The sequence below is a fragment of the Protopterus annectens genome, chromosome 2.part2 (genome assembly GCF_019279795.1).
Source record: "Protopterus annectens isolate FY-2018-M chromosome 2.part2, PAN1.0, whole genome shotgun sequence".
Classification (NCBI taxonomy): domain Eukaryota; kingdom Metazoa; phylum Chordata; order Ceratodontiformes; family Protopteridae; genus Protopterus; species Protopterus annectens.
This window is the reverse complement of record NC_056730.1, coordinates 140,475,380-140,503,096: the sequence shown is the minus strand read 5'-3', so window position 1 is coordinate 140,503,096 and position 27,717 is coordinate 140,475,380. Positions and strand designations below refer to the sequence as shown.

The 27,717-nt window shown below is 40.1% G+C and overlaps 1 long non-coding RNA gene across 1 annotated transcript in view; it reads right to left on the bottom strand.

Annotated features, from left to right (window-relative positions):
* The window catches only part of LOC122795568, an 82,582-nt gene that overhangs the window by 11,829 nt on the left and 43,036 nt on the right, over nucleotides 1-27,717 (bottom strand). The window lies entirely within an intron of this gene.

The following is a 27,717-nucleotide window of genomic DNA, read 5'->3' as shown; positions in this document are numbered from 1 at the left end:
CACCTGGTATTTCTTAATCCATCTAACTATATCTCACCCTGTCTCCTCTGGGGACTTGAGCTTCTGCCATCTCCTTTTCCTAGTTGGTTATTTTTATTCTTCTTCCCATGAACCCATACCCTGTCAGCCTCTAGCTTAACATCCCTGAGCTCTAGAACTCATGGAGAGTTGTCAGTCTTACTGCACTGCACTATCTAATATATCCAGAAAGCAGCACAAAATGCTATTAAGTATGCTGTTTGAAACAACTATAGTTTATACTCTGAACTACAAACCTCTTTCAGAACTCCATATAGCCTTGCAAAATTACTCTGCCTGATGCACATCTGCTCTCCTGACCTTCATTTTTGCCTAACCTTGCAGCATATTTCTAATTTGGGCGGCACAGTGGTGCAGCAGTTAAACTTTGTTGCCTCACAGCAAGAGGTTCTCCGGTTGGATTCTTGGCTAGGGTGTCTGCATGTCCTTCTTGTGTTTGTGCAGGTTTCCGCTGTGTACTTCAGTTTCCTCCCACATTCCAAAGACATGCATCTGGAGGATTTCTCCCGGGCATCCACTGAGATAGCTCTGTCCTAGTCAGACTTTCCCAGTCAACAAATGTTAAATAAATACAATAAATAAATAAATAAATAAATTGCAAATGTTTGACCAGTGTCCTGCCACACACACACCCTTTGGTACCAACTAATTGCTGCTATGTGTGCACTAGTGTTGCATCTAGACATACCCAACTACTTAAACAAAAAATGTAACTTAATAGCTGTGGTATAGGTACTGGTCATTTTACTTGCCACCCTGCATCAGCCCTTGCTTTATAAAATGGACAATATATTTCTTATACTCGTGTACTTGGATGCAATGCTCTCTCTGTCATGCACCATATCCATTTGTCATCAGGTACCAAAGGTGCTGTGGAATCCTGTAAGGCTTCAGGTCTGCTGCTGGCACCAAATGACCGAACCTGTCCAACTGAAAACGAGAAAGTGAGCCAGCAATAGCATTCTTCCGCCCTTGAACATGCTGTATTATGAATGCTCCATTGTTCTGCCCGCATTTAAGTAAAAACTGCCTTGTTTTCTCTCTCTCTTTCTCTCCTCCTTTTCTCCCATTGGTTCTACTTGCAATTAACCCTTACTGTCTAGCTTATTCTAACACCTCTCTTTATCTCAAGCTTAAGCTCTAACTCCCTTTCTCCTTTCTTATTCTACCCTCTATTTTTTAATGTAAGTATGTACATATATGGATCCACTTCTTAATTTAGAAATTATAAAAGCCAGAAGTTCAATATATCAAATATACAATCCAGAGATCTTGTAATCTCGAATTTAAGAAAAAAAAATACACATCACAAACATGTTTTTGCAGGGGGGCAAGCCCTCCTGCACCCCACATAGCTCCTACAACTTAAATATACTAACTCCGAGATTACTCTAGAGTGTAGAGAAAAGTAATGTTCCCGTTATGCACAGTATAGTGATTTGCATTGCCATTCTCTGCACTGTAGTGTGATCTCGGAGTTAGTATATTTAAGTTGCAGGGGGTGTGGGGGGTTGGGGCTTGCACCCCTGCACAAACATGTTTGTGATGTGTTTTGCTTATTTTTTTTCCTTAATTTTGAGATTACAAGATCTCGAGATTTTAAGTTAGATATACTGAACTTCGGGATTTTGTAATTTCAAAATTAAGAAGTGAACCCACATATACATTTATTTGTTGACATTTGTTAACCAGGAAAGTCCACTGGATTGAGTGACCCATTTTCAGTGAAGGCCTGGGGAGAAAAGCTCCACAAACACTGTATAATACAAAAGCATATAAACATATACAATCTTACAAAAAAGGTACATATGATGGTGGGAATAGGTGTGTATATTTACGGCATACAGAAACGGTGTTTCCTTGTAATAATGGCATTGAATTACACAAATATAGTCACATATGCACTATTGATTGTGTTAAAATAAGGCTAGTACTAAAAATATGAAAATACAGGAAAAAAATATTTTTTTGGGATTAAAAAATAAAAGTAGTACAATACCCAAGTAGAATTAGAAAAATGGCATTGTAATCCTCAGATAGGCAAAGAGCAGAAATTGTATATCTTGTGGCTGCAAGATGATGAATGTTTTTTTGTAGTCATAAAGGTATTATATAAGGCTAGGGGAAGAAGGATTATGGTGGTTTGGGATTTGTGGTACATGTGCAGATGGGGTTGTTTACAAAGTGCTGTTTTAGAGCAGTTTTAAAGGCTTTGAGTGAATTGAATTGAGTGATGTGAGAGGGGATGGTAATCCATATCTTGACAATGCTGTGGGAGTACAGACACTGACCAGCTCTCTTGTTTGGTATGGATACCTTTAAGAGATGTTTACTAGTGGATCTGAGTGTGTGGGTAGGAGTGTATTCTTGTAAGAAGAACTGGAGTGTAGGGCAGTTACTTGGTTTAAATAGTAAGTTATGGGCAAGAGTAAGCTGAGTGTAATGTAGATAGTGGGGAAATTTGAACTAGCTGAGCTGAGATAGCTTGGCAATGGTGTGTACGATTAGACAGACCAGTTGCAAATTTAGGTATTTTATAATAGCACAGTTAGACGTTGCACGTTCGATTCTCAGTTAGAGCGTCTTCTGTGTGTCGACATGCGTGGAGGGTGTTCCTTCGCTGAAGGTTGTGCGTTAGGCCCAGCAAGCCAGCATGAAAAATCTACTGCCAATCATTAGCGGACCGGAGTTTCGCTGTGGCGACCCCTAACCGGAAAAAGCCGAAAGACAGAAGAAGATAATAGCATGGCTGAAGCTTATTATAAAGGGTTGAATGTAGGTTGGAAAATATTGGGCTTCCATAGAGAAGGAAGGGAATGAGTAGTGTGTTAGCTAGCTTAACTTTGGTGTTGGTGTCAAGATAAATTTTATGGTGATATAATTTACCTAGTTTGCAATGGGTCTTCTTTATTGAATTAAGGATGTGTTGCTCAAATATGAGCTTAATGTCGATAGTTATACCTAGTAGTTTTGAAGAGTTTACTAGTTCGAGTTTGTCTTATTTTGTGAGAGTTTACTTTGTGGTGAAACCTTATGTAGATCGTTTGTGAAGGTATTAAAAAGTAGAGGGCTGAGAATGGATCCTTGGAGGGCAACTATATGATTTGCTTGGTATTCTGACTGGTGATTGAGACATTACTGATTGTTTTCTGTTAGTTAAGTAGGAGAAAAACCACATTAGAGCTTTAGAGGAGCAGCCTAATTTTCCAAGCTGTTTTAGCAATAAGCATGGGGAAGAGTGTCAAAGGCCTTGGATAGATCTAGCAGAATTACTGATGTAGCTGTGCCGGCATCCAAGGCTTTGTTCACTGTGTTGGTAAAGAACAGTAGTGCGGTAATAGTACTGTGCCCTGGACAGAAACCATGCTGGGTTTGGGTGAGGAGATGATTGTCTATGAGGTGCTTGAGAAGTCGAGCATGAATACATTTTTCTAGTATTTTTGATAGAGGGGGGAAAGTATAGAGCTAGGGCAATAGTTGGAGAGTTAATTGGAATGGCCACCTTTGTGTAATGGGGTTACAATAGATTTTTTCCATATATTGGGAACACAAGATTCCACGATGGAGTGATTTATAAGAATACTGACAGGGTAAGCAATTGCACTGGCAGTGAGTTGCAGATATTCTGGTGGAAGTTTATCTGCAGATAGGGTGCATGGTTTTAGTTTGGATAGCAGTCTGAGTACTAAGGATGTAGGTACTAGATGGATACTAAAAGTTGGAGAAGAGTTTGCTGGTGATGAGGGAAGGATATTGTTTTCTTTTATTAGGTAATATGGATTTTCAGACTTTGGTTTTCTCTCACTATCGGAATCATTCAATAATTTCTGGATGGAAGTAATAAAGTGGGAGTTAAACATATTGGCTATTTGCTGTGGGTTTTTTAGGGTGCCTGAATTGGTGAAGTTTTGGGAGTGGGTTACTAGTATCCAGTCTAATGCTGACTCACATTGATTCGATATGCCATGAGTGGGAGTAGTAATGAGCTGAGTGAAGCTATATAAGTTTATACTGTTTTCAGGGATATTTGAGGTAAGGGTTTGCCAGTTTATGTTAGTGTGTCCTAAAATAATGGTTTTCTGTGATATGTTTTTGTTTAGCCAGGATAGAAGGTCCTCGAGGGTGGGGATATTATGTCCTGGGGGGATGTAAAGTACAACTATACAAAGTTTTTTGTTGTTGTTAATATGAAGAGATGCTATTAAGAATTCTGAGTTGCCAAAGGTAGGTACTGGTTTAGTATGGGTAGTGATTGTTAGGGTGTCTTTGCAAATTAAGGCTACCCCTCTGCCTTTTTGTGTAATCTATCACAGCGCAGTATATTGTAGTCTGGAGGGAGAATTTCTGTGTCTGAGATATGTGGTTTTAGCCAGGTTTCTGTCACAGCCACAGTGTCTATACTGATAGCCATGCATGAAATTCAGTGGTTTTATTACATATGCTATATTTATTGTTATGAGGTGAATATTTTGACTGCTGGAAGCTTGATGTCTGTAGGAGGGGGGTTAGGTCTAGTGTTAGGGTGATTTTCACCGCATAGTGGTATGGTGGACAGTAAATGAAGTAAGTTGCATGGAGGGTAGGACTTATGCATAGATTTGGGGAGGGAATAGTAATACAGCTTGAATTTGGAATAAGTGGATGACATACAAAATTTGGTTGAGCATAAGTAGGTGCATGTGAATAAGATCTGATAGTAGCTGTGTATAGTGGTTGGTGTTGTGGAAGATAGGGTTGAAGATGGAGGAGATGAGATTTACAGGGTGGTCTGTAGGGAGGCAGCTTGGGTTAAGCATAATAGTAATACAGTGTGGATGGAGAAGATAACAGAGATGTGGATGTAGTGTGGCATGTGTGGTGTGTAATAGAAAGAAAGATGTGGGCAGAGCTTGGTTAAGATTTTAGTAGGTGGGAGGGTGTAGGTGAGGGAGGGGTTTGTGTGTTGTACATGGATGGGATTGGCTGTGGAAGTGTAGGGGTGGGGGTTACAGGAAGTATAAATCTGGTGAAAGAGGAGGTGGGTGGGAATGGGGGTAAGGTAGGAGAGTGGAGTGAGCCCGGAGCGAAGCGGAGGGCAAACAGAGCAGATTGCGTCTGCCTGCAGAGATGAGGACAGAAAAAGATAAACCCATCTCCAAGCAAACTATCTGAGGGAACTTGCTTGGTGGGTATATACAAGTTGCTTAATACCAAAGAGACAAAAAAACAAAAGTCTAATGGTAGCAACTCTAGACAAATTTAGTAAGTTTAATGGAACAAGCTAATTGTTTAGTAGTGAGGGATAAGACTAAGAGGAAGGGAAATAGAGGCACAGAGGGGTAAAGAGAGATGGGTGGGTCTGGTATAATTATTTTGTGAATGGCCTTCTCAGTCAAGACAAAAAAGTGGAGCAATGCCACAGAAAAAAAATGTGGAGGCCAACATGTTGGATAGGGGCAACAGAAAAAAGAAAAGAATAACATGGCAGGGTAAGAGCAGAAAGAAAGTATAGCTGAGTTTCCTTTAGCGGCATACTCCAAATAAAATGCCTGTAGTTTTATACATGTGGACCAATACAAAATAATGTATAAATTACACTGAAAGACACATACAATCTTTTGAAGTGAGATAGAGGGCTAATGGTGCTTCCCGAAAGGCTGTGGTTAGCAGCATCTGTCCGCAAATAGAGGTTGTAAAGCAGCAGTCCACAGTAGGCAAACAGCAGAGTGAATGGGACAGAGGTTCCGTTCAAGAATAATAGCTGTTTGCCTACTGTGGACTGCTGTTCCGTTAGACTGAGAGAGGTAACTAAAACACAAAAAATAGGACACAGGAATGAGATATGTGGCAAGTACCAGTGATAAAGTGAGTAAACAGGCAAAAACGATAATTATGGTTACGCACGTACAAGCAACATAGGCATGTATTGAGAATTAACAGTTTAGCAAATGTGGCACTATGACAACCATTAGAATTATCATTGTACTATTTACAGAAACAAACTTATGCCATTGCAATGCGTAGATTGCAGATTTCAACAAACACAGCTTTAAGGATGTTCAAGTTTACCAACCGAAAGGTAAATGGGGTGTATATAACAGTGTTTCCAATTTATTAAAATGTAGACAAATTATCCACTGGATTTCTTGGACAACCAATATTAAGGGCAAATAATTCTACTGCTAAGAATGAGTGTTATGGGCGCAGGATAATTGCTACAGCAAGTGAAGTGGTGTTAAAATCTGCATCTATGCAACAGCAGAAGATCTCAGCATATTCATTATCCAAGAACATGCAATAGGGTATAGAAAAAGTAGTGATATCTCTTGCATAAGGAAAATCCTGTAGAAGTAGACTCTAACAACCCGAACGATAGCAGTTGCTATTGCCTAGTCTGTCTAATAACCTTCAAAACACTGTACATATGTTATACAATAATCTCTACAGCACGTGCAGTTCCAGTTGCATACTCCAACAGTTTGCTTCTGAACACCTGCGACAATGGTTTTAAATGATTATAAAATCACTTGCAACAGCAGTACCTTGTTAAATGTGCTATACGAAACTAAACTTCTAAAAGCTATAGTTTTAAATGATTGTAAACATTTTAAATCACCTACGACAGCAGTATCTTATGAAATATACTATACAAAGCTATAAAAAATGCCTTGCGACAACAGTTAACTATTGCATTTGGTGAAACTAGCACATCCAGTCCTAGCGAAAGTGAATACTGAAGGTAATTACCGTGAGATACCTACAAAAACGCTACTATAAAGCTAAAACGAGCTTGCAATCTAACACTTATTGCACCAGTAACTGTTATAACAAATTAAAGAGAAAAACACTGACTATTGGCTGACAGGACACAGTTAAGCAACAAAGAAACAGTTGATATATACAATATATTATGTTGCAGATACTAATGTAAATGTTTATCAAGGTTTAGTAGGCATACTACTTACTTTGGAGCACGGTGCTAGGTAGGACTCCACTCGCTTAGAGAGTCGGAGTTTAAAGATGGCACCAGTGGACGGGACCAGCATAAGATACCTCAGAAAGGAAGTTAGCAGGAGAAACAGGTATGAAAAAGGGCAGGGGAGGGGGAGATTAGTATCACAGAGCCTTGGGTGGGGTAGTACACTAAAGGCTGTGCACCTGCCTGCAGAGATGAGGACAGAAAAAGGAAATCTATCTCCAAGCAAACTATCTGAGGGAACTTGCTTGGTGGGTATATATGAGTATATACAAGTTGCTTAATACCAGAGAGAGAGACAAAACAACAAAATCTAATGGAAGCAACTCTACACAAATTTAGCAAGTTTAATGGGACAAGCTAACTGTTTAGTGGTGAAGGATAGGACTAAGAGGAAGGGAAATAGAGGCACAGAGGGGTAAAGAGAGATGGGTGGGTTTGGTATAATTAATTTGTGGACAGCCTTCTCAATCAAGCCAAAAAAGTGGGGTAATGCCACAGAAAAAAATGCGAAGGCCAACATGTTAGATAGGGGCAATAGAAAAAAGAAAAGAATAACATGGCAGGGTAAGAAGAGAAAGAAAGTATAGCTGAGTTTCCTTTAGCGGCATACTCCATATAAAATGCCTGCAGTTTTATACATGTGAACCAATGCAAAATAATGCATAAATTACACTGAAAGACATGTAAAATCTTTTGACATGAAATAGAGAGTGTGGTTAGGAGTACCAGTCCGCAAATAGAGGTTGTAAAGCAGCAAAGTGAATGGGACAGAGGTTCCGTTCAGGAATAATAGCTGTTTGCCTACTGTGGACTTCTCTTCTGTTAGACTGGGAGAGGTAAAATCTTTTTGAAGTGTGATAGAAAGTCAGTGGTGCTTCCTGAAAGGCTGCGGTTAGCAGTACCCATCAGCAAACAGAGATTGCAAAGCAGCAGAGTGAATGGGACAGAGGTTCCGTTCAGGAATAATAGCTGTTTGCCTACTGTGGACTGCTCTTCCGTTAGACTGGGAGAGGTAATTTGGAGCACGCTGCTAGATAGGACTCCAATCCCTTAGACAGTCGGAGTTTAAAGATCATATTACATATGCGGTGGTGGTGCTGCGGTAGTGTTGCCGCCTCACAGTAAGACACTGTCCTGTTCGATTCTCAGCTAGAGTGTCTTCTGTGTGGAGACATGAGTAAATGGGCGTACCTTCGTTGAAGGTTGTGCGTCAGGGCCGGCAACTTGGCACGTAAAAATCTACTGCCAATCATTAGCAGACCAGAGTTCCGCTGTGGTGACCCCTAAAAGGGAAAAGCCAAAAGACAACAACATTGCATATACATATTTTACATAGATTACATATACATATTTTATTTTATTTGTTTTTGTTTTTAAAGCATTTGTTTTGACCAAAACAATTATGTTAGCCTCCATGTAAATACAGTTTCTATTTTTACATAATATATATATATTTTTTTTCCTCCATATATTCACTTATTTTATATATTAATGCCATGTTGATGTAGAATTTTGTGTTACTGTTACAACATAACCCAGACTAAAGCCTGCCATCGGTCATTTGTAATCAGTGTTCTACCCCAGTAAACAAATATACGCAAATTGCAATAAAATAAATAAAACTCTAAAACTTCTTTACTTACCATGCATTGCTAATCCTCCCATGTGTTTACATGGCTAGCTGGCTACTCTCATATTGTGCCCCACAAAATACTGTGATTTTCCTGCAACTCCCACCCTGGTGTGTACTGCCCCACCTAAATAGATACCAGACTGTATTAATTACCATTCCTTAAATCAGAATTCTGCAAACCATTTCCCTTTCAAATACCTCCCAAAAACTGATGCCACCTGTTGTACCTGTAAATAGTTAAATCATAATTCTACATGACATGTGGCATAGTACTATGTGCCATTAATATAGGATCTACTGTACTTGCATCTGAAAGTTGTTAACGCTTCTTAGCTGCCACAGAACACTGAACTACCAACTGTAGTGGTGAGTGACGCAACACTCCCCTTGTCGCCACTCCATTTTGCCCCTTGAATTGCTTTATTACCAACTACTCAGGCTTAAACTCAGTTAAGGGGCTTCATTGTGAACCTTAGTTTAAACTGTAATGCTGGAGTCTTCAGTTGGGATAACATAATTTAGTTTAGCCTTTCTAGGGTACTGCTGACAACCCCCAAGTTAACCTCAGTCCTACTATTAATTAAGTGGTCACTGAGTAAGCACCAGATGCACCATACCCATATATGTGGTGTCCTCTCCTACTTGGTACCAGGATATTCCCAAACCTGTGATACTTTTCTCACTCTGGACCTTTGCATTTATTTATTTATTAATTTCTCTTCCCAGCAAGTATAGGTCCAGCAAAGCCATTTCATTTCAGAGTTTATATACAGCCACAGCCGTAAATATGTCTGTTCCAGCCAAACAGGTCTCATTTAATTGCAGTTTATGACCAAGTCTAAACCCTGCCAATCCTTTATCTTGTTATCCAGTTTACCCCATAATCTGACTTTAATGCCCACCCACTAAAGCTGAGTGGCATGCTCCTGGATCACTTTTCTGCATGCAGCCCAATAAAACACATGAATAATACATGATGAGGTGCACTTACTTCTTTCAAGTAAACATTTCATCTTGTTTCAGACAGCAAAATTTCCAGCCACTGACTACTTCTGGGCCTCAGCCATATATCTGCAGTGGCTACCTCACCAAACTATACTGCAAAAAGTTGATTACTGCCTTATCGAGCCTTCTTTAATACCCGTCTACTTTCTCCACCCTTGTTCAGATCTGCTGAAATAATATGAATCTAACCGTTATCAACTATGACAATACCTTTAGAAGCAAAAAAACTGTTATCAAAACAGTCTCATAATTGGTGATCCCACCAGAAAATTAAGGGCCACATGACTTGGGAAATAAGCTCTAGCGATTTTAATTCATACTGCTACCCTGCAATTTTTTTTTAGTTAACTATTCAAACTATAAGCAGAAAACAATTTTAAGTTTCCAATCACTTCTGAAAGTCTCTGTGGTGTATTACACAGCTGTAAGCTTCTATCTTCAGAAGCTAAAACATGAAACCTTGGTTTGCTACAGCTTGCTAAACAAACAAACAAAAAAATAAATAAATAAAAAAGAAAACTGATTTATCATCATAGGTAGGTACTAGGCTCTTGGCCCTAGGGCATATATAAGCCTAGCCAAATGGTACCCTGGCTTTTGCCACCCAAGAAAATAATTTTCCTGTGCCTCTGTCAAGCAGAGCCACAGAAGTGATCCCCGGGATGAATTTCCAATCATCAAGATTTTCCTTGAAGAGTGCTAATGAGGAGCTTTGTTTGATATGGATAGATAGTTTGTTCCAGAGTATGTGAAGTCTCTGAGATAGGAATCTATCCCTCCAGCATGTTCTGTTTATTGTGGTGACAAGGTTTAGGTCCCTACAGCGTGTAGCTCAGAGGGATTGGAATTTCTTTACGTGGAGCATGTCCAACAGCTCTGGGTTTGACATAGCTTTGTATGTTAGGCAGAGATTGCCTCTAAGTAGGCGATATGCGACAGAATAAAGCTGAGGTTTTTTTTAGATGGTCTGCGTAGGGCATTGGTTTGAGGCCGGTAATCTTTGGGAAGTATTTCTGCGGCCTTTCCAGTTGTTGTAGATGTCTTGTGAGGTACATACCAAAAGGGGAGTTGTACTCTACAATGGGTCTAATGAGTGATGAGTAGAGGGGAACAATGACCTCTTTTTTTCCTGGATGAGAAATCTTTTATGATGAGGTGTGCCACGTAGAAGGATTTCCTGACTACTGTGGCGATGTGATTATCAAAGGAGAGACTACTGTCCACCTGTGTCCCAAGATCTCTTATCATACTTTCAGTGTTAAGTAGACTACCACCTATGTGGTAGTTCATGGGTACAGAGTTTTTACCAAAAGGGATGACAATGCACTTTCTGGCATTGAGCATGATGCCATGGCTTTGACACCAGGCATCTGTCTCAGTAAGGCCCTTTTGTAGGATGTCCACATCGTTAGGAGATTTGATTATGACTCCTAGTTTGCAGTCATCTGCGAACTTTGTTAGCCAAAGACCTTCTGTGTTAGCCTGTACTACCACTTCACATACCATTCCAAATGAGAGCATTGGTATCCATTTACTAATCTGCAAAATCTGACTACTACAAAGTACAACTATGCTTGCCTACTGATTTGCTACTACTGTACACTGAAGTTTCATTTATTTGCTGAAGCTACTACTGATCTGTGTCAGCTTTATTTATTCACCTAGCTACAGATCATCAGAAAGTATATAGCCCTGACCCTGTTCCATGAAGAGTTCCAAATAAATATCTGTAGAATAATGCACACGTGATTCAAATATGTTGACAATTTAACACACTTATGGAGTAGCATTTACCATACAATAAGCTAAACGGTATACCCTGTATGTCTCAACTTGAATGACAGCATTGAGTTATACAGCCAAATAAATCCTCCCCAAGTGAATGCTAGATTGACCCCTCTCCTTTTTGCCCTGTCCTGCCTACAAGTTTGACTTTCGCATAACTCACTGATGGCCACAGTCAGTCAATAATGCTACATAATACAGTTTCTTACGTCTTATTGTTCAGATAATGCACACTGATAAAAGTTAAAAGGACCACAATTTCTGTAACTGCACTAAATTAATACTTCTAAATTCTTCTGATTTGTCTCTCCATTAAGTTTGGCTTTGCCCAGAATTCCTGAACCAAGAAGTTAATAGATATGGTGCAGTTTTCTTCCTCATGATACAAAAGACCTTCCGTCTATTAGCTTGAAGATTCTTTTTTATTATATACATACACCTACCAGTTTTCTAAGTAAATCTTGTGTACTCGAGTACCATTTTTTAAAAAAAAAAGGTTTATGCAAGTTATAAAAAAGGTTTTATGTCTTTCCACATACAATTTCTGAAGGGAATGTTTTAGAGCTTTATCTTGATGGCCTTAAGCTCAATGCCAAAGAATATGTTGTTATCCCCTTTGGGAAAAACCCGGTTCCTATGAATTACCACATTGATGGTAGTCCACTGAACGCAGAAGGCGTTATATGAGATCTAGAAACAAAGGTTGACAGCAACCTCTCTTTTGATCACCACATTGCAAATGTGGTCAGAAAGTCCTTCTATGTGGCACATCTCATTACCAAGGGTTTTGCAGCCAGGAAGAAAGAGGTCATTGTCTCCCTCTACTCTTCCCTCATTAGGCCAATCATTGAGTACAATGCCCCATTTAGCATGTACCTCGCTAGACACCTGCAACAATTGGAGAGGCCACAAAAGTACCTCACAAAGAGGATCCTAGGCCTTAAACACTTGTCCTATATGGACAGACTCAAAAAACTCCAACTATTCTCTGTCTCATATTGCCTACTTAGACGTGATCTCTGCTTGACTAACAAAGCCATGTCTGACCCAGCTCTGTTAGAAATGCTACATCTAAAGAAATCCCAATCCCTCCGCACCACACGCTCTAGAGACCTCAACCTCATTACCACAATCAACAGAACATACTGGAGGAACAGGTTCATAACCCAGAGACTGCCCATGCTATGGAATAGACTTCCCATACATGTCAAGCAGAGCACTTTGCTGACCCTCTTCAAGAGAAATCTTAATGAGTGGATGGGAAATAGAAAATTCACCCCGGGGATAACTCCAGTGGCTCTACTCAAAAGAAGCACTGGGAGCTAAGGTTGACTGGCACAATGCCAGGGTAATGCTATGGCTAGGCTTGTAAAGGCCCCAGGGCCATTAGCCTAGTACACACCTATGAACCTATTTGTTTCAACCTCACTAAGCTTTCCTATTCTGTACTGCTGAATTCTTTCCACCAAAGTGACATGAATATCCAAAGGCAAACACTTGTATATTAGTGTTTGTATATTTATAAACTAAACGTACAAGAATATGTCAGTTAACAGTGATTGCTAGGAAAATTTTACAACCCAAGGCATTTATAGTCCACAAAAATATCAAGATAAAGCTTTAAAACATTCCCTTTAGGAATTGTATGTGGAAAGACATAAAACCTTTTTTTAAATAACTTGCATAAACTTTTTTTTATATAATCTGCTTAATGCTATCTGTTTTCTCTTCACTCAAACCTGCCCCACCCATAAAACCGAATGACTCAGGGGATGAGAAACCATTTAATTAACAAGATATCAAACCAGTTTCACTTATCTTACTAAAACCTTTGCAGTCACGAGCCCAGATCATAGTTTGCAGTTAGCAGCTAAAATGAAATATTGCGCCTATTTAGTAATATTCCCACCTTCTTTATACAGGACTATGTCTTAGATCTGTTCTCTATTCCTCCAAGACACTTTACAGTAATAAGTTCATCAGTGGTATTAATGGTGTTCTGGCCTGATGGCTAACTAGGAAGACTGATTCATTCAAATATGGAATATATATTCTTTCTTTTATCCAATTATCTAAAGACTTCAACATTTCCAAATTACTACTTGGATGAATATTAGTTGGTATACTATTTCCATAATCTAATCATAGCATTAATTACATAAGAATGTTTTCTTTGTTTTATATAATTGTGTTTGAAAATTTATATTACTATGCTGTAATATTTTATTACACAAAATTTCCATATTAAACATTACTTACAGTATAGATTGATGAATTAATCTTCCCCTTATCAGTGTACAACTAATAAAATAAAGCTTTAATCTTCTACATCTGTTTTCATTATCCATGTTTTAACAGAAATCATTCTTTTAGTACATTTTCTCTGTATGGCCTCCACATGTTTTATTTGTCCCTTTGTATAAGCACAGAAAGCACTATTATACCCTAACACAGTCTAATAAGGGATTTAAATGCAATAGTTAAACACTCTTCATCTTGTGTTAAGATTCTTAAAAATATCCTATTTTTTTCCATTGCCTGATTACAAATTATTCTACCATGGCCTTCAAAAGATAAATTTGGTGAAATCCTAATTACTAAATGGGTATAATGATTATTTCCTTTACAGGTAATGTAGATAAATAAATTGATTGATGTATTAAACTATTAGTAAAACACATAATATTACATTTTTCATTATTAAATGGAAGTCCTACAGAGACTGACCAATCAGACAATATTTTCATACAGGAATTTAGTGCAAAATAATCTTTCTTTCCTCACATACAACTATTTTTACAATTGTCTGCATAGCTATACATCCAGAATTCTTTATTCTTTGCAATTGTAGAAAAGACTATTTTAAACATTTTTGGTGCTAATAAACAAAAGATAAATAAAATATTACTGATAAGTTAAAAGCTTCACCCTCAGCTAAAATATTCCAGATATCTCTGAACAAGATCTGTACCCCACCCCCATCCTTCTAAAGAATTAATAAAGTTGAAATGGGTACTATATTCTGTCAGTTAGCCACAGGACTGCCAGCGTCCTGCTGCTGTTTTCTATATTAAGTTTTAGAAATGTGTTCGTTAGTAAGTAAATAAATAAATCACAATCAATCCACAGGGTCTTCATTTCCAAGGCATGTGTTTTTGGTTTTGTGGGAGTGGGAGTTGTTATGTAGTCTCCATTTTAGCTACTTCTGTCATGTGGTCCTGAAAAAAAGACTTTCCAGAAAAGGTTACCTAAACTTGGTGTAGCCACACAACACTTAGTCAAAAAGTTCTATCCAGTAATACCCATGTATTCATTTATTACCTGCAACTGGCTGGTAAATTCTGTAATACATAGCTTAGGTTTATAGCAGCAACCAGCTTATTGTTGTTAATTAAAAATTAACCAAACACAATTCACCTGGTACTAATCACCAAGCAATTAGTGAAGCAAACATGACTTACCCTGCACTAAGCACCAGCTGAGTAGTACCTACATACATATATATATATATATATATATATATATATATATATATATATATATATTACACACACACACACACACACACACACACACACACACACACACACACACACACACAAATAATCAACAAAAGATGCTTTACTTTGCAGTTAAGTATCAGATAAGTAGCACCCACTTTTTAATACAGGTAATTTGGAAAATACAATTTCTCTTACAAAAAGTTACAAAGTAACTTAGAAAGGACCCAAGCTGATAGCAATCTCTCATTTGACAACCACGTGGCCAGAGTGGTTAGAAAAACATTTTATATAGCCCACCTAATCATGAAGGGATTCACATCTACATCAGGGGAGGTCATCGTGCCTCTTTACTCATCCCTCAACAGGCCCATAAATGAGTACAATGCCCCTTTTGGGATGTACCTTACCAGACACCTGCAGCAACTGGAAAGACCCCAAAAGTACCTCACCAAGAGGATCAAAGGGCTGAAACAGATGCCATATGCTGCCTGGTTAAAGAAACTCCAGCTCTACTCAGTGGCATACCGCCTGTTCAGAGGCGATCTGTGCCTGACGTATAAAGCCATGTGCAACCCGGAATTAATGGACATGCTGCACCTCAGAAAATCCAAATCCCATTGAGCTACGCGCTCGAGAGACTTGAACCTCAGCACTGAAATAAATAGGACATGCTGGAGGGACAGATTCATAACCCAGAGGCTCCCTTCACTCTGGAATAAAATCCCAGTCCAGGTTAGGCAGAGTCCCTCATTGACTCTCTTCAAGAGGAATCTTGATGAGTGGATGGGAGATCGTAGGTTTACCCCAGGTATCACTTCTGTGTCACTGTTAGACAGAGGCACAGTATACTAACCTCGAAAAAGGGCATAGCAAAATAAATTTAAAATGGGTGGCGAAAGCCAAACACATTCTGGCTAGGCTTATAAATGCCCTAGGGCAGATAGCCTAGTATGAACCTATGAACCTATAAAAGTATATGCAAGAAATTAACCAAACATTATTTACCTTGTAGTAAGCACTCAAGTCTGAAGTCTTAGTAATTCCCATTATTTACATATGCTGCTGAACCCTTTTCAGGAATTCAGTGATCCTTATTCATCACTGTTTATTTGCTGTTTACTTCCCCGTTGTTTCTCCTGTTTATTCTTGTGTACCACAGCTTCTTCAATCCTTTCATGTGTGCTATCTTTGTTCTGTTCTGTCATGCTTTGCTTTTGGAAAGAGCTCTTGCCTAGCTACCTGTGGCTTTTTAAACTCTTCCCCTACCTAACCATATTACACCAAAACCCTTCCCATTCCTCATGTTAATCAACTACCTGCCCCCCTCCCCTATCTCCTGCATACTATTTTCCCCACAGCTCTTAAAAGATACATTCATTTACCATCAACAGCCTTTACTGTGACAGTGCCCTTGAAGTGTCTAATTAGCTGCAGACTGAAGCTGTTTAATGACTGCTTTCTCTCCTTTACAGCAGACAAGATAGTGAAGTTCAAAAGAGAAATAAAATGGCAGAATGAGGCCTTGAAAACCTCAATAATCTATAAACACTTATGCCCTGCATTCAGAAAAGCATGGCCTGAGGACAATATGTGGGAAACATAGCCAAGTGTGGAGTGCTTGGTAGGCAGACACTAATTATTTTATAGAATTTTTTTCTAAAATGACATTAACACTGTAATACAGATGTATTCAACTCCATGAAACACCCAGCAAGTTCAAGGTCTGTAACCAAACAGATTAAAGTGATAACACTTCAAACAAAATGTAAAATTAGATGGACATTAAACACCTTCTGGGGAAAAACACTCATTCAGAAATCAATACTCTTTGAATACAGACCTTATTAGGATTCAGAGGCCTTAACTGCCTTCTTTATAGGCAATGAGCAAATAAGAAAACAGGAAATACAAGAGTTAGCAACAGAGAGTAAATGGATATAGAAACTGATTATGACCCAAGAGGTAGATGGTGGCAGTAACTCTGAAGCCATTAAAATAAAGGAAAGGGAAGTAAACAAATGGAGTATCATAGGAGTTTGCTCCTGCAGAATGTGCGGAAGTTGTGTGTGTGTGTGTGTGTGTGTGTGTGTGTGTGTGTGTGTGTGTGTGTGTGTGTGTGTATGTTTGTGTGTACACATGTGTGTCATACCTCTCAACCTCTCAGTAAACGAAATCTGGACAAAAACAAAAATAACGTGGGTACAAGGGCCCAAAACTAGGGACAGATTATAAAAATTGCTCCTATAAACTTAGAAAGTTGCTAGAATAAAAGGTTTTGAATTGTTTTGTATTTTCTGAAGGATTTGAAATCTGAAACTCAAATGCCACTATTGAATTACCTCAATAATTATTTGCCAGAAAACCACACATTTTATGAGGCAAAAATCTGGACATTCTGCAAAAATCTATACAGTTGAGCGGTATGGGTGTGTGTGTGTGTGTGTGTGTGTGGGGGGGGGGGGGTGTAAAATGTACAAGAAAAAGAAAAGCTGAAATCTGAGAAGGAACCTTGCTAAACTGAAAGAACTGTCTGACATCATACATTTAATACTCAGTGTAAAAGCATTTAATAAATAACACATAGCTAGGATAAAAGAGTCCATGGAAGGATTCAATTATAAGAGAAGAGAAAATGAAGACAGTCATACAGCTACAAAGGTTGTTAGAAGTAGTCATAAGAAGTGACCTAGGTTTATTAGTTATGTATTAAGCACATCTATATATAAATGCATTTGTATACAAATGTTTATTGCTTTAAGGTTCTGGGTCACACCTGTTTTACTAATATAGCAGATACAAGTGTATAACCACCTTAAATCTTATTTTGAATACGTTTGGCATCTGAATAGGGCGTTAAGACCAAATCACTTACTCAAGTTAATAAACAAAATAAAATGTAGAAATAAACTTAGGATTTGTAGTAAAGGAGAACCTTTTCAAAGGTAGCACCAGCTACATGGAAAAACTTCCCAGAAGATGTCAGAGATACGATAAATCTGATTAGGTTTAAGTAAAAAAATGCATTTATTCCTTTAAAAAAAAATCATCAGAAGTGTCAATGCTATAAGCAGAGTTGCTGAACATATCTTCAAAATTATAAGCAAACAATGGAAGGAAGGCACAAAAGGTATCACAGAAGTCCTCACAGGCACAATATGAAGGAGGAGGAAGACATCCTTCAGAAAAGATGCTGAAAAGCTGGGGGATCATGATAGTAGACAGGCAGAGGACACAGTAAAAACTAATATGAGACAGTTAACAGATTAAGAAGGTACAATGAAAAGAATGACATGAATGGTGGTGGTACAAATGTAGGGAAACTATTTAACACAGCAAACAGGCATAGCAAAATATGCATTTCGGTGCATGTTTCACACAGCTTGCAGTAGTCCATTCCAGCACTGCACTGCTATATAACAATGCATTTTGTTTTCAGCAAGATCATTATTCACTATTGTGAAGGCTGCCAGCCTAGCTATATAGAATTTTGTAGCTAATTCTGTGTCATTTGGGGTTTACAAATGTAAAGAAAACTATATGTTATGATTAAACTATATGTTGTACTGAGCTTCCAAAATGTAACTACAATGCACTCTGCTGGAAGAAAGCTGATAAGTTAAGCATTGTATGACTGATCTCAAGTTCAAAGACAGGATGTCTGGGCCAGGAAAACATTTCTATTGTCTTGATTTAAGAGAGAATTGTTAAGGTTTTTACATGTATAATGTCTTTTACTGCTGTGGCTTCCTGGCCAGGTGCACCTTACTAAGAATGTAAATTTTGAGTTTCTGTGAGCCTGGGAAACTAAATCAGAACAGTTAAGAATGATGTAATTTGAAATGACTCAGCAGTACTGTGTTATCAATTTGTGGACAGAAGAAAGGAGAGCATTTTGGATTTTGTCTGAACCTTAACACATCAACTCACAAGCACTCTGCCTTTGCTATGTAAGTAGGATCCTAGATCTTAGTATTTCTCTTAGAGTTAGACATAAATTTAGCCAGACTAGTCTAGCTGTTTCTATATTTATGTCAGACTATTCTACAGTATTATTTTAAAGCATTTTCCTGTGATTTCTGAACTCTGTAATGCCATTGTGTTGAAGTAATAAGTATTGTCTTGTGTTTTTATTATTAAATATTTTTAAACCTTTCAACTGTGACTGTTTTGTGTAGAGATAATTTAAGCTCTTAGAGTACATTGTATGCATTCAGTGATACTGTCCAAGCCACTCCAATAGCTTTAGCCCTGGGTCACAATATTTGGATAACAGTAATACTGCACAGTGAAATTAGTCACCACTTGGGAAGGGCCTTATAACAGCTGATATTAGTGGTTGGTGGCAGTGATTTCTACCTTATAGTCTGAAGAGAAGGGGCAGAGATGGAGAACCTATTGCAGCCTTCCCCAGGTGTATATGTGTGTTTGTATAGAATTCATATCTCAAAGTGTGTGTGTGTGTGTGTGTGTGTGTGTGTGTGTGTGTGTGTGTGTGTGTGTGTGTGTGTGTGTGTGTCAGCTAGTTGGGCAGGGACACGAAGCACTGGTTGGATAGACAGGGTGCTGGAGGTTTTGATTTGACCACTAGGCTGAGATCTGTACCCTACAGCTGTCCTAGTGGGGAGTCTTATTGGGGATCTGGAGAGAAAGGGAGAAACCAGACCCAGACTGACTGTGATCTCTGTGTGCTCTTAAGGGAAATAGTACTTTACTGTGTGTGTACTTGTTATCCTTCCCAATGTGCTTGCCCCTCACTGGTGCTAGCGCTGAGGATTGAGGCGCCTTGATTACTGGGCCAGTGCATTGGCGTCACATATTAATTGCTTGGCAGTGGTGGAATATCCACATCAAATATTGTTTGATTGTGGTGAGTTAGCCACATCACATACTAATTGGCTTGTAGTATTGTTCATAGGTTCATAGGTTCATACTAGGCTATCTGCCCGAGGGCATTTACAAGCCTAGCCAATCGTTTTGTGGCTTATGCCACCCCTTTAGTATGGGGAACTATACCCATTATTTTGCTGTGCCTCTGTCGAGCAGTGGCACTGAGGTAATCCCTGGGGTATATCTGCGATCTCCCATCCATTGGTCAAGATTTCTCTTGAACAAGGCCAGCGAGGTGCTCTGCCTCACATATACCGGGATTTTGTTCCACAGCATAGGGAGTCTTTGGGTGATGAATCTATCCCTCCAGCACGTCCTATTAATAGCCGTGTCGAGGTTTAAGTCTCCCACCCTTGTGGCTCTGATGGATCTAGATTCTTTGAGTTGAAGCATATTCATCAAATCTGGGTTTGACATGGCCTTGTATGTTAGGCAAAGGTCACCTCTAAGCAAGCGGTGCGACTGAATAGAGCTGGAGTTCTTTCAGTCGGGCAGCATAGGACAGATTTTGAGACCCTTTATCCTTTTGGTGAGGAACTTTGTGGCCTCTCCAGCTGCTGCAAGTGTCGGGTCAGATACATTCCGAATGGGGCATTGTACTCAATCATTGGTCTGATGAGTGATGAGTAAAGGGAGACTATGACCTCCCTTGATCTAGATGAGAATCCCTTCATGATAAGGTGGGCAATGTAGAAGGTCTTCCTAACCACTTTAGCTACATGGGTGTCGAATGACAGACTACTATCAACCTGGGTCCCCAGGTCCCTGATAACTTCTTCTGTGCTCAGTGGATTGCCACCTATTTGGTAGCTAGGGGTAACCTTGTTTTTCCCGAAGGGTATGACTATGCATTTTTTGGCATTTAACTTTAGGCCATGGCTCCGGCACCAGTTATCCGTTTCTGTGAGACCCTTCTGAAGGATATCTGTGTCAGATGTGTTTTCTACTATGGTGCCCAGTTTGCAGTCATCTGCAAACTTTGTCAGCCATAACCCTCCTGTGTTTGCTTGTACTTGGAAAAGTAGATGCCAAACAAGAGTGGGCCCAGGACTGAGCCCTGTGGGACACCACTTGTGACAGGCTTTGAGTCTGACATGGCGCCAGCAACTCTGACCCTGTGGGTTCTGTCACTCAGCCAGTTTGCAACCCATCTTGTGATGTATGGGTTAACATTTAAGCTGATGAGTTTTTCAATGATACCCGAGTGGGGTATTGTATCGAAGGCCTTCGCCAGATCGAGGTAGGCTGTATGGACTGCCTTTCCCTCATCAATGGCTTTGGTGACTGTTTCAAAAAGTCAACCAAGTTTAAAAGGCATGATCTGCCTTTGACAAAGCCAAACTGGGTTGGATCCAAAGTCTGCAAATTCCCTATGTCTTTATTTATGAGGTCCATTATGATCCTCTCCATGGCTTTGCAGATAAGGCTTGTCAAGCTAATGGGCCGGTAATTTCCAGGGTCGGTGGAGGCACCGCCTTTGTGAAGTGGGACCACAGTTGCAGTGCGCCACTCCTGGAGTGCGTATCCAGAGGTAAGACTTTGATTAAACAGCTGTCCTAGCTGTGGGTTTAATTCATCATTGAGTTCGTGGAGCACACAGCCAGGGACACCATCAGGTCCCATGGATGCTGTGTTTTTTGCTTTGGAGAGAGCAGTTCTCACTTGGGCGTTGGAGATGTTTGGGGGGCTGCAATCGTTTGGTATAGATATCTCTCCTTTGGGGAGGGGAGAAGTTTGCACTGAACCTGTCAGCCAGTATGTTGGCAATGTCTGTAGGATCAGTAATCTTCGCATCATTTTGAACTAGTTCTGAGCATATCTGTGAGTTTCCTCCCAGGTTTCTAACATAGCTAAAGAAGGCCTTATGATTGTCTTTTGAGTCTTTAGCTATTTTTCTCTCAAAATTTGCTTTGGATGATTTTATGAGAGCTCTCAGTTTCTTACTTATAGTGATCAAGGGTGTCTTGCCTTTTAAGGATTTTGCTCTATCTTGTAGTAGCTTCCTCCTTTTGTTGTAGAGCTTGTTTATGGCTGGGGTCCACCAGACTGGACGCTTGCCTTTGGTACAAAGAGTCTTTGTTTTGCTTGGGATTGCCTTATCCATGCAGTCCTGCAGGTGCTGGTAGAAGGCATTTGTAAGTGATTCAGCGGCTTGAGTACTGTTTTCCGCCAGCTCGGGGGCCTTAAAGGGGACCACACTAGTCTTTAGAAGTGTGAAGTCAGCTTTCGAGAAGTTCTTTACTGTGGTCTTTTTTATTTCAGGTGGGGGTGGGATGAGGACCTCCAGCGAGATTAGTTTGTGATCTGATCTCACCAGTGAGGGGTATACTTCCGGTGTTGAACATTGTGCTCCCATGTTCGTGATGATGAGATCAAGTATGTTATCTCCTCTTGTGGGGATGGTGACTAGTTGTTCCATGGCATTTGAGCTTATGAATTCCAGGAACTTTTGGGCTAGGGTGTTAGGGCTTGAGTAGTGTTCCCAGTCTATATTAGGGTAATTGAAGTCACCTAGTATGATGGTGTTTGGTGATACATTTATCCCCTCTAGTGTTTTCAGGAAGGCCATGTGAGGTTCCTGAGTTTGTGAGGGTGGCCTGTAGCATGCTACAATTTGCAGAGCAGTCTTGCCTATGGTTAATTGCACCTGGATGGTCTCCGATGCATCGTGCGTTGCCACCAGTCTTGAGGTGTGGGTGTCCTTGATGAATATGGATACCCCCCCTCCTTTCTTGCTATTGTCCGGATTTTGGGGCCGGAACGCATGATATGAGGTAAAACCTGATAGTGCTGGGGTGCTCTCAGGAGCCTTGAACCAGGTTTCTGTCACAGCACAGACATCGATGTTCTCCATACTGAGAAGGGCCTCGAGTGCGTGCATTTTGAGATTTAGACTTCTGGCATTGAGCAGCATTACCCTTAGTTTTTTCCCTTTCTTGTGTTCTAGGGTGGTAGGCTTAGAATTTGAGCTTTGCCTAAAAAGGCACTATGGGGTGGCAAGAGCCTTTGCCAATATCCGAATCCCAGGGTGACAGGTGCAAGCCGTCCCTTGCGAAGCAGCGTGGCTTGTCCAGCATGTCATCCCAGGCAGACAGACACTGGATCCCCTTTGAATGACACCAGTGTTTAAGCCAATTGTTAAAGCTGATCATCTTATCTCTGTATTGTGGCATCATTCTTGGTGAAGGTAGGATACTGCTCAAGGTCAGGGTCATACCTGCCTGGGCTACATAATCGGAGAGCTCCTCAATGTCTCTTTTCATGTAGTCCAAGGAGGTACGTCTCAGGTCGTTTACACCAGCGTGGACAATGACTGAGTCATATTTGTACCTGCTGTTGAGAGACCTGAGTGCTTGCGTTATGTGGCGGATTCTAGCGCCCAACAGGCAGCTTACTGTGACCTTCTCCTTACTCAGTCTGGTGAGTGGGACGTCAGTGTGTCTGACTATGGAGTCACCAATGACTAGTGTGTCTGGCATTGTGTTTGGCCTTAAGGGCTGTGACTGTTTGACACTCTGACTGTGAGGTCTATGTGTTGCAGGTGTTTTGTTCTGAGGTGGTGGTTGTTTGAGTGTCTGCTTTGGTGGCCTCTGCTGTTTTGGTAGATTTTTGATCAGAGCCTCCGAGTATGTCTTTGTGTGTTTATGTGTATGATTTGAGGTTGTGATGGTACTATGTGAGACTGGGTCTATAGTGTGTGTGGTAACCTTCTCCTCCTGACTGGTCTTGCCAGTCCTATGTTGAGAGAGCTCAGCCTCCAGTTTGGCCATATAGTTGCATCTCTCGCATGTATTTGTGTTTTGTGGGAGGAGGAGAGGGTTGTCTGTGTACATGAGGCAATTGTAACATTGCCTCAATATTCCCAGGTTCACCAGCTGAGCAGGAGAGGACACTAGCAACTGATCCTCGACATGCTAGAAGGAATAGACAAAAACTTTAAAAAGATTCCGGGGACGTGGGTGACCGAGAAATGGGGGTTTGCCTTTTTGGGGTACTATCTATGACAAGAGTGCCGTATCAAGGTAATAAGTACTGTAGGAGCAAGTGCTAGCTTTAAAAGATAGAGAATAGTCTACTTGGAGTCAAGTAGAGATGATCTTTTTAGTTATAGGATACGCTGATTAGATCAGTAGTATAGTTCGAGGAAGGTAGTTTTAAGGGAAAATTTGAAGAGTGGACTTTAGGTAGCCCTAATAGTTTAAATCTGCTTAACCGGAGCTGCCCTAGTGTGCAACGGTAGCAGCTCCGCGCTAAATCAAGGCTAAACTGCGCAAACGCGTTTAGCGTTTTTATATCAGGGGGCTGAAAGAAGCTAGGAACTGGCCCAAAACGACCAATAAACTACAAGTTGCTGGCTGAAACCTCACAAAACTGGACCAACAGGCAGCTCAATGCTTCCCACTCCCACTGGTAAGCAAGGGAACTTCCTCTCTTCCAAATTAGGTAAAGAATCAGTAACAGGAACTGCAAACAAAGCCCAGGGATCAGCAAGCTCTGAAACTGGACTATTCTAGTTCAGTAAGGCGGGAAAACAAGAGATATTTTTTTTTTTTTTCAGAAAACAAGCAGAAACAGATACAGTAAACACTTATAAATGCTATAAATCGGCTATCACAGCCTACACAAACAATTTGCAACAGTTACAGATATTTAAAAGTAACAAACTGAGAAACAAGTGCAATAACAGAATAAATGCAGAATAAACAATAAACAATGTATCAGCAAGCAGGCGAAATACAGTTGCTAGATAAATAGAAGTGGAAAGCCACACAAAATATACTTAAATCAGGTAAAGTCGCTTTTTTAGCTCTCTGAAGCTTGGATTACTCTGCTGGCCACCACGAGGATCTGTGCTGAGTAGGTACAAGCTAAAAAACGCGCGTTTAGCGTTTTTTATATCAGGGGGCTGAAAGAAGCTAGGAACTGGCCCAAAACGACCAATAAACTACAAGTTGCTGGCTGAAACCTTACAAAACTGGACCAACAGGCAGCTCAATGCTTCCCACTCCCACTGGTAAGCAAGGGAACTTCCTCTCTTCCAAATTAGGTAAAGAATCAGTAACAGGAACTGCAAACAAAGCCCAGGGATCAGCAAGCTCTGAAACTTGTGGACAGTGAATTCCTGTAGCTTGTGTACAGTAATCTCTGAAGATGTTTTTGTACTCTAAATCAGCCAAGCAGTGAATATTCAGAGTTCAGATCACAATTGTTTTATTTCTTTTGTTAGCTTATTTAGTCAGGGAGAGCAGGCAAGCATGTCAGCAGAGGAGTATGGCAAGCTGACAAGGAGCCAGTTGGCTGAGATGTGCCAGGCTAAGGGACTGGCGCATGAAAACATGACTAAGGCAGACATGATTGCAGCTTTGGTCACAACTGCATCAGAAAACAGCAATCAGGACAACGATCAGACTGTCCTTGGAGACGTACAACACTCGGAGAATGGACAGCTCAACCTATCTGCAAAGGACTTAAAAATCCATCTGGAGCTAAAGAGATTTGAGTTGGAAGCCAGGCACCTAGAAATGGAAGCTGTGGAGAAGGAGAGGCAGCACGAAATGGAGATGCTGACTCTTCACCAGAGTCATGCAGGTAATGAGGAAGGGAGTAACCGGACCCCAGAAGCACAAAAGGGTAGTAAATTTCTTCTGTGGTTTACAGAGGGGGATAATTTTGATAGTTTCATTCATATATGAGAGAGTAGGTAAACAGTATGATGTTGACCAGAGGCTCTGTGTATGGTTCTTGACCCCTTACTCCATGGTAAAGCTGTAAATGTACTTTCCAAATTATCTGACATTGACTGTTTTAACTATAATGCTGTAAAGAATTGTTTGTTAGAATTTTTTAAGCTAACACCTGAAACTTATAGGAAAAAGTTTTGTGAGCAAAATCACAAGGCAGATTTATTTATTTTTATTTATTTATTCACTGTCATTTGATAACCAGGTTGGTCCAACTGAGCCAATGCCCCATTTTCAGTGGAGACCCGAGGAGAAAAGCTCCAATTACAACTACAGTCATTCCAAAAAGAAGTTAGATGTCAAAAAGAAATTATACAACACAAGATGTTAACACAGTTACATTGTTTTGTACAGGTTTTTGTATAAATGAATTTATGTACAGTATCTATATAATGGTGTGGAATCTAAGAGAAAACAAAGGAATAATTTATACACTAGAGGGAGTAGGAAAAGTTTTCCAAGTAAGAGGGATAAAAGGAGAAGACAGAAAAGATTGTAGGTATAAGAAGAGGCAAAAGGCATCAGGTAAGAGCTCAACAGAGAAGTGCTAGTTTGAATTAGGACTTAATGGGGGATACTTCTTATATTGTAAGGAAGGGAGTTCCAGGAGTGAGCAACTGAGTATTTATATAATGATGGTTTGTGTATGTCCAGCAGGTGTGTGTCTGATGAGCGAGGTTTATATTGTGATATAATATTACAAATAGAGGGGTAGGATGTGGGGTTATAAAGAATTGAGTGTATTATAGTCAGTTGTGTAAGGAGAAGTTGTTTTGGGAATTCAGGCCACTGCAAGGATTTAAGGGCAAGGCAGTGATGGGATTTATAGGAGAGGTTAGCAGCAAATGTAGCTATTTTATTGTAGGTTTGTTCTAGTTTGCTGAGAAGAGAAGATTGAAGATTACTGAGGACTGGGGCTGCATACAGAAGACTGGGTAAGAGGAGAGATAAGGCTAGGGTGGGTTTAGAGGAGTTAGAAATAAATGTATGTTTTTGGTATAGCAGGCCAGGTTTTTAGTGTTTTTTAAATGCATAAATTGATTTGTATGTCGAATTTTAGTTCATCATTGATGGTGACACCAAGTAATTTGGTGTGTGGTTCGGGTCTGATGATGGTGTTGAAGGAGGTAATGAAGAAAGAGTATTTATGTTGTACAAGGTTTTTAGGAAGGAATAGCGAAAGTTTAGTTTTTTGGGTTTAATATCAATTGATTGTCAGTCAGTCAGGATTCAATGGAAGTGAAGGTGTCTTGGGTAAGAGATAGCAGTTCAGGGATGGTGTTGGCCGTGGTTACGAGGGTGGAGTTGTCAGCATATTCTAAGAGGGTTGAGACTTTAGTAGCAGAGTGTAAGTTGTTAGTAAAGATATCGAACAGGAGAGGACCCAGGAAGGAGCCAGGGGAACTCCAGTGTTGATGGGCAGAAAAGGAGAGGTGATGGTTTGCCAGCGTATAGGTTGAAGTCTGTCAAATAGATAACTAGAGAACCCGGATATATAATGAAGAGAGAGATGAAGGTCTGAAAGTTTAATTAACAGTTTAGAGTGGGAAACTGAATCAAAGGCTTTGGAGAGATCAAGGAATAGACAGGAAATGAGTAGGTTATCATCATGGGCTTCTGCCACTGTTTGGGTGAATGAAAGAAGTGCAGTAGATGTGCTGTGGTGTGGTCTAAAGCCGTGTTGGGTGGGAGTTAGGAGATTATTTTCAAGCAAGTGTTTGAGTAGCTGGGAGTGAACACATTTTTCAACTATCTTGGAAAGTGAGGATAGTATAGCTATGGGACAATAGTTTGAGGGGTCAGTGGACTTACCTCCTTTGTGGAGTGGGACTGTGTAAAAGGATTTCCATATGTTGGGGATGACACCCTCAGTGATAGAGCGATTAATAAGGATAGAAACAGGGTAGGCAATAGAGGTGGCTGCAATTTTAAGGAGGTGGGGAGGTAGGTTGTTAACAGAGGGTGAGCAGGGTTTGAGTTTGTTCAATTGGGATTTAAAAAAGGAATGGAAACAGGTTGTGAGAAGAAAGGATTAGAGGAAGATGGACTGTGAGGTGGGAGTGGGACTGGACTGAGTTAGTCTTTGAATTGTGTCTATAAAATAACTGTTTACTAGAGTAGCAGTTTCTGTGGTGGTATTGAAAGGGAAGGGGTTGGGGGTAGGCG